The sequence below is a fragment of the Bos indicus x Bos taurus genome, chromosome 4, assembly GCF_003369695.1.
Source record: "Bos indicus x Bos taurus breed Angus x Brahman F1 hybrid chromosome 4, Bos_hybrid_MaternalHap_v2.0, whole genome shotgun sequence".
NCBI lineage: Eukaryota > Metazoa > Chordata > Mammalia > Artiodactyla > Bovidae > Bos > Bos indicus x Bos taurus.
Genome location: NC_040079.1, coordinates 97,734,690 through 97,742,945, shown reverse-complemented (window position 1 = coordinate 97,742,945; position 8,256 = coordinate 97,734,690).

The window sequence follows — 8,256 nt, the reverse complement described above, 5'->3', positions numbered from 1 at the left end:
AGGTTGACAAGCAGTTCTGAAAGTGAAGTTCACAGCAATAAATACATAAAGAAACAAGAAAAATCTCAAATAAATGATCTAACTTTACATCTCAAAGAACTAGGGAAAAAATGACAAGGCAACCCTAATGTAGACAGAAAGAAGGAGATAAATATCAGAATGGAAATATATGATGCTGAGACCAAACAAACAGTAAGACCAAAAACCTGAGTTAGTTTTTTGAAAAACAAAAAACAAAATTGACAAACCTTTAGCTAGACTAAGAAAAAAGAAACTGAGTCAAACAAATCAGAAATGAAAGAGGAGACATTATAATTGATACCACAGAAATACAAAGGGCCATAGAAACTACTAAAAATAATCATATGCCAACAAATTAAACAACTTTATAAGATATGGAAAAATGTCAAAAAACATATAAACTACCAAGACTGAATCAATAAAAAGAAAATTAGAGCACTCAAAATTCTCCAAACCAGGCTTCAGCAATACATGAACCATGAACTTCCAGATGTTCAAGCTGGTTTTAGAAAAGGCAGAGGAACCAGAGATCAAATTGCCAACATCCAATGGATCATCAAAAAAGCAAGAGAGTTCCAGAAAAACATCTATTTCTGCTTTATTGACTACACCAAAGCCTTTGACTGTGTGGATCACAATAAACTGTGGAAAATTCTTCAAGAGATGGGAACACCAGACCACCTGACCTGCCTCTTGAGAAACCTATATGCAGGTCAGGAAGCAACAGTTAGAACTGGACATGGAAAAACAGACTGGTTCCAAATAGGGAAAGGAGTACATCAAGGCTGTATATTGTCACCCTGCTTATTTAACTTATATGCAGAGTACATCATGAGAAACGCTGGGCTGGAAGAAGCACAAGCTGGAATCAAGATTGCTGGGAGAAATATCAATAACTCCAGATATGCAGATGATACCACCCTTATGGCAGAAAGTGAAGAGGAACTAAAAAGCCTCTTGATGAAAGTGAAAGAGCAGAGTGAAAAAGTTGGCTTAAAGCTCAACATTCAGAAAACAAAGATCATGGCATCTGGTCCCATCACTTCATGGGAAATAGATGGGGAAACAGTGTCAGACTTTATTTTTTGGGCTCCAAAATCACTGCAGATGGTGACTGCAGCCATGAAATTAAAAGATGCTTACTCCTTGGAAGGAAAGTTATGACCAACCTAGATAGCATATTCAAAAGCAGAGAACATTACTTTGCCAACAAAGGTCCGTCTAGTCAAGGCTATGGTTTTACCAGTGGTCATGTGTGGATGTGAGAGTTGGACTGTGAAGAAGGCTCAGAGCCGAAGAATTGATGCTTTTGAACTGTGGTGTTGGAGAAGACTCTTGAGAGTCCCTTGGACTTCAAGGAGATCCAACCAGTCCATTCTAAAGGAGATGAGCCCTGGGATTTCTTTGGAAGGAATGATGCAAAAGCTGAAACTCCAATACTTTGGCCACCTCATGCAAAGAGTTGACTCATTGGAAAAGACTCTGATGCTGGGAGGGATTAGGGGCAGGAGGAGAAGGGGCCAACAGAGGATGAGATGGCTGGATGGCATCATGACTCGATGGACGTGAGTCTGAGTGAACTCCGGGAGTTGGTAATGGACAAGGAGGCCTGGCATGCTGTGATTCATGGGGTTGCAAAGAGTCGGAAACGACTGAGTGACTGAACTGAACTGAATGAATAAAGAGATTTAATCAGCAATACAAACCTACTAACATTAAAAAGCCCAGTTCCAAATGGGTTTTTCAGTAGTGAATTCCACCAAACTTTAAAGAATAATTAATGCCAATCCTTCTCAAACTCTTCCCAAAAATTGAAGAGGAAGATATACTCCCAAACTCATTTTACAAGGCCAATAATACACTGATATAAAATCAAGGTAATGAATACTACAAGAAAATGACAGACTAGTATCTCTGATGAATATATATGCAAAATATCAACAAAATGCTAACAAACCAAATTCAGCAGCACATTAAAAGGATCATATACCATAATCAAATGAAGTTTACTCCAGGAATGCAAAACTGTTATCATATGCAAATAAACAATCATGATATATGCATTAATAGAATGAAAGATCATATGATCATCTCAATAGATGGAGGAAAATAATTTGACAGAAATACAACATGCTTTCAAAATAAAAAGCCCTCAACAAATAGGGTACAGGAGGAATATATAATAAAGGTGATACATTACAACAAACCCACAACTAATATCATACTCATATCAATGATTAAATATTGAAAAAAATTATCCTCTAACATCAGGGAGAAAACAAGGGTACTCATTCTCAGCATTCTTATTCAACGTGGTACTATAAGTTCTAACTAGAGCAATCAGGCAAGCAAGGGAAATAACATGCAGATGTAAAACTGTCATTATTTGTAAGTGATGTGATATTACTTAGAGAAAACCAGAAACACTTAACCAAAAAATTGTTGGAACTCATCAACAAATTCAGTTAAGTCACAGAAGTTAAATTCAACACATAAAACTCAGTTGTGCCTCTATACACTGACAGTGAAATATCTGAAAAAGAAAAAACAAGGTATATTCCATCTATGATAGTAACAAAATCAGTGAGATACTTAAGACTAAATTTAATCAAAAAAGTGAGAGAAAGGAGAACTATAACTCTTTGATGAAATAAATTAAGGAAGGTACAAATGGAAAAATGTCTCATATTCATGGATTAGAAGGATGAATATTATTAAAATGGACATACTACCCAAAGCCATCTATAGAGTCAATGTAATTCCTATCAAGATTTCAATGGTGTTTTTCACAGAAATAGAAAACAAAATTGTAACACTTGTATGGAACCAAAAAAAACCCTAAAGAGCCAAAACAATCCTAAGAACAAAGCCAGAGGCACCACATTTCCCAATTTCAAACTATATTCCCAAGCTACAGTAGTTAAAGCAGTTTAGTATTAGCATAAAAAAAGATACATATACCAATGAAACAAAGCCCAGAGATAAACACCTGAATATATGTTCAACTAGTTTTTGACAGGGAATATAGAGTATCCAGTAAGGAGAGTCTCTTCAATATACAGTGTTAGGAAAACTGGATAACCACATGCATAAAAGTAAAATTTAACCATTATCTTATACCACTCACAAAAATTAATTCAAAATGTACCTACATAAGACCTGCTACCATGACACTCCAGGAAGAAAACACAGGGGGAAAGCTCTTTCATACAGAACTGATTTTTAAGATATAATTCGAAAAGCACAAGCAACAAAAGCAAAATCAACAAGTGAGACTACATAAAAGTTAAAGCTTCTGCAGAGCAAAACAAAAAGAAAAAAAAAGGCAACGTATGAAATGTAAGAAAATATTTGCAAACCCTATATAAATAGTTAATATACAAAACTTAGAAAGAACTCATTCAACTCAATTACCAATCCCCCCCAAAAAACAATGCAATTAATAAATGGACAAAGGATATGAACTGACATTTTCCAAAGACACACAAATGGTCAACAGGTACAAAAAAAAGATGCTCAATGTCACTAATTATCAGAGAAATTCAAGTCAAAAGCACACTGAGTTATCACCTCACATCTGACATAATGGCTTGCATCAACAAAACAAGAAATAACAAGTGTTGGTAAGAATGGAGAAAAGGGAACCTTTGTAAATTCTTGATGGAAATCCAAATTAGTTCAACCACTATGGAAACCAGTATGGAGGTTTCTCAAAAAATTAAAAATAGAACCACCATATGATCCAGCAGCCCTACTCCTGGTCTATATCCAAAGGTAATGAAGACAGGATACTAAAAAGATATCTGCTACTCGCTCCACATCCCACCCTCTCCTTCTTATCCCCTCACTGTGTCCATAAGTCTGTTCTCTATGCCTGCATCTCCATTGCTACCCAGCAAATAGGTTCATCAATAGCATGAAAACATATATGCTAACATAGGTTAAAAGACGCTTACTCCTTGGAAGGAAAGTTATGACCAACCTAGATAGCATTTTCAAAAGCAGAGAACATTACTTTGCCAACAAAGTTCCGTCTAGTCAAGGCTATGGTTTTTCCTGTGGTCATGTATGGATGTGAGAGTTGGACTGTGAAGAAGGCTGAGCGCCGAAGAAACGATGCTTTTGAACTGTGGTGTTGGAGAAGACTCTTGAGAGTCCCTTGGACTGCAAGGAGATCCAACCAGTCCATTCTAAAGGAGATCAGCCCTGGGATTTCTTTGGAAGGAATGATGCTAAAGCTGAAACTCCAGTACTTTGGCCACCTCATGCGAAGAGTTGACTCATTGGAAAAGATTCTGATGCTGGGAGGGATTGGGGGCAGGAGGAGAAGGGGCCGACAGAGGATGAGATGGCTGGATGGCATCACTGACTCGATGGACGTGAGTCTGAGTGAACTCTGGGAGTTGGTGATGGACAGGGAGGCCTGGCGTGCTGCGATTCACGGGGCTGCAAAAAGTCAGACAGGACTGAGCAACTGAACTGAACTGAACATATGTAAAATAGATAGCCAATGGGAATTTGCTATGTGACTCAGGGAATTCAACCAGGGGCTCTGAAACAACCTAGAGGGGTGTGATAGAGTGGGAGGAAGAAAAGAGACTGAAAAGGAGAAAACTATGCATACCAATGGTTAATCCATGTTGATGTACGGCAGAAACCAATACAATATTGTAATTACCCTTCAATTAAAAGTAAATTAAAAAAAAACACGTATCTGCATATCCTTGTTTATTGCAGCATTATTCACAATAGTCAAAATATGGGAAGAACCTAAATGTGCATAAACTGATGAATGGACAAACCATGAGAAAGAACAGCCTATCATTTGGAGCAACATGGATGGATCCTGAGGCCTTTGTGCTAAGGGAGATGAGTCAGAAAAAACAAATACTGCAATTCCACTTACATGTGGAACTTTAAAACATAAGATGCACAGAAGCAGGGTAGAATAGTGGTTACTAAAGGCTGGGCCATGGAAGAATTGGGAGATGTTGTTTAAAGTTATAACTTGCAGCTTCAAGATCCATAAGTTCTGGAGATCTGATGCACAGTACAGTGAGCCTGGCATGCTGCAGTCCTTGGGCTGCAAAGAGTCAGACCCAACTGAGCAACTGAACAACAGTGAGTACAGTCAACAGTACTGTATTATAAACTTCTAAGTTGCTAAGAAATTAGATCTAAACTATTCTTATCACAAAAAAATGATAATTACATGACATGATAGAGGTGTTACCTAACACTAAGGTGGTAATCATATTACAACAGATAAATGTACCAAATCATTTTATACAATGTACCAAATGTACCAAATCATTGTATACAATACACATTGTATACAATGCACTCCTTACATTTGTACAATACTGTATGTCAATTATGTCTCAAAAATAATTATATTGCTATATAGAAGTTTTCCAAATTTCATTAGAAAATGATAATCACATTTACCTCTAGGATTAGATCTCATGGTCAAATGGATTTGTACTTTGTTTCTCTAATTTAAAAATTATTTCAGCTTTTCTTACATTAATTCCATATATCTTAAACTAAAGCCCAGTGATTATTCAAAATCATGTATTAATAATTGACACCTAGTAGCAGAGAAGGCGATGGCACCCCACTCCAGTACTCTTGCCTGGAAAATCCCATGGACAGAGGAGCCTGGTGGGCTGCAGTCCATGGGGTCGCTAGGAGTTGGACACGACTGAGTGACTTCACTTTCACTTTTCACTTTCATGCATTGGAGAAGGAAATGGCAACCCACTCCAGTGTTCTTGCCTGGAGAACCCCAGGGATGGAGGAGCCTGGTGGGCTGCTGTCTATGGGGTCGCACAGAGTCGGACACGACTGAAGCGACTTAGCAGCAGCAGCAGCAGCAGCAGTGGAGTGCTAGGTCATTTCTTGCCAAAACTCCTTAAATTATGATGAAAGGAAAAGGAAAGTGGGTATGGATGAGAGCAGAAGCCGAAAGGTACAGAAAGGAGATGGGCCACTAAGGAAGCCCTGAACACCTGCATTACAACAGAGAATGGATCGGCAGTTGTCTACCAATGACTTGGAAACAATGCTGCTATTACTCATTAGACTCTTTTTTCTCCATGTAGATGACCTCGTTTTTGAGTTTGGCACCCACCTCATGACAGAAATCAGCCACACTGTTCCAACTAGACTAACTGTCTAGCAAACCCACAAAATCATGAGAAATAACAAATCTCTATTATAAGCCATTGAGTTTGGGGTAGCTGGATAAACAACTGGTGAGAACTGACACAGTGTCTTAATCTACTGAGACTGTGAGTTGATTCAACAACTAGGTTTTCTCTTGCTGACAAATATGACCAGTAACACAACTGGTCACACAGTAGAATGTCACATTCCATCGTAGAGAATAAACGGCCTAGGTGACGGTCAGTTAAAGCCTATAACTGAAAACACTGTCAGTATATTTTAATTTTAATGGTTTAAAAATTGTTTTGTGGAAGTCCTGGTTTTCAGGACAAGCTTCAAAGCCTGTCTTGAAAGAAAGGCCAGTATTTCACTCTGATTCTAATGAACTACAGGTGTTAAATATAGGGCTTTCATTTTAGAAAAAGTTTTCATTTCATGAAAAGGCCCACCTGAAAATAAACTTTAATAAAGATATGAAAGTCCCTAAAATCATCCAATTGCACTAGAATTTTTTAGCCAAGACCCAGAGAAGTAAGGTGGTTTTAGTTCATGAACCTGAACATGGGCGTGATAGACTCCAAACTCTTCTCTATTCACCTAACTGGGGTTTTCATCTCCCGCAACTTCCTGATATTGTCAATTTGGAGAATGAGGTCTTGGCAACCGCAGGTGCCTACAGGCCAAGAGATGACTCGGAATCTGTGACTTTATTTTTTTTTAATTCAGTCAAATATTTACTAAACGGCAGTCACTGTCACCTACATATAGGTCCTACCTTAGACATGTTTCCCTTTGAAGAAGGAAGTCAACCTAGAGTTATAAAATAGCAGGAGGACTAGGATAGCATTTCTACCAAGCTCTAAGTCTCATTAGCTACTGGGAAAGTTTATTAAGGTAAGTAAAACTTGATTCTCCTTCCCCCTTTTTCATCCTAAAATATGCAATCCTTTTGGTCTTACAGTCTATATATACACAGCTTTACTATTGTGTGTTTGCTTTTATGTAATCCAATAGAAAGATAAGGAAATTTAGCTTTAATCTTTAACTCAATATAAGCCATCATTATATTGGATTGCCAACCATTAAGGTTGAGTTTAAATATTATAAACAAGCTCCATTCATTTTGCAAATCAAGAACAAGTCAATAGTGTTTGCTTACGAGGTCAAGACTAAAGAGTACACTGCATTCCCTCTTTCTTCCCCTCTGCACCAAGTAATGAGCTCTCTGATGGAATATGTACAAGGAAATAACTTTTGCATAAAGTAAAACCATATACACAGATTAAAAAAAAAACAACCTTATTCTTGTATAAGGATACCTTAGTCTTATCGTAAATCCCACATCTGGTTTACCCCAGGTACATCGTTATCAAGCATTCTTTACTAGGTCTTCCCATACCCATTTCCCAAAGCGGAATAAATAAAGATGCTTACGAATAGCAAATATTTACAAACAAGTTATCACATTCATCGGAGAAGGCAATGGCACCCCACTCCAGTACTCTTGCCTGGAAAATCCCATGGACGGAAGAGCCTGGTAGGCTGCAGTCCATGGGGTCGCTGGGAGTCAGACACGACTGAGTGACTTCACTTTCACTTTTCACTTTCATGCATTGGAGAAGGAAATGGCAACCCACTCCAGTGTTCTTGCCTGGAGAATCCCAGGGACAGAGGAGCCTGGTGGGAGGCCGTCTATGGGGTCACACAGAGTCGGACACATTTATCAGGTCAACAGAAGCATAATAAAAAGTTACCAGAAACCATCGTGCACAGAAGTGAGCCAACTTTTAAGTGTCATACAGTAAGTCTCTAAGCTACACAGACTTATTAATGAAGAATTTGCTATTTTTCAGATACATTTTGGACAGTACACTCTTCTCTAGTACTAATGGGGACTTCTCACATTTCATACTTAGTATGATTGATGTAAAATTAGCTAAGTTTATCTTACCACAAAGAAGAATAATCACATCCCTGCCTTAGAGGAAGAAATTATAAAAAGAAGGTGTTATTCTTTTACTTCAGTTTCAACTAACATCATGAGAACTAAGTGCTGGACACTTTCAC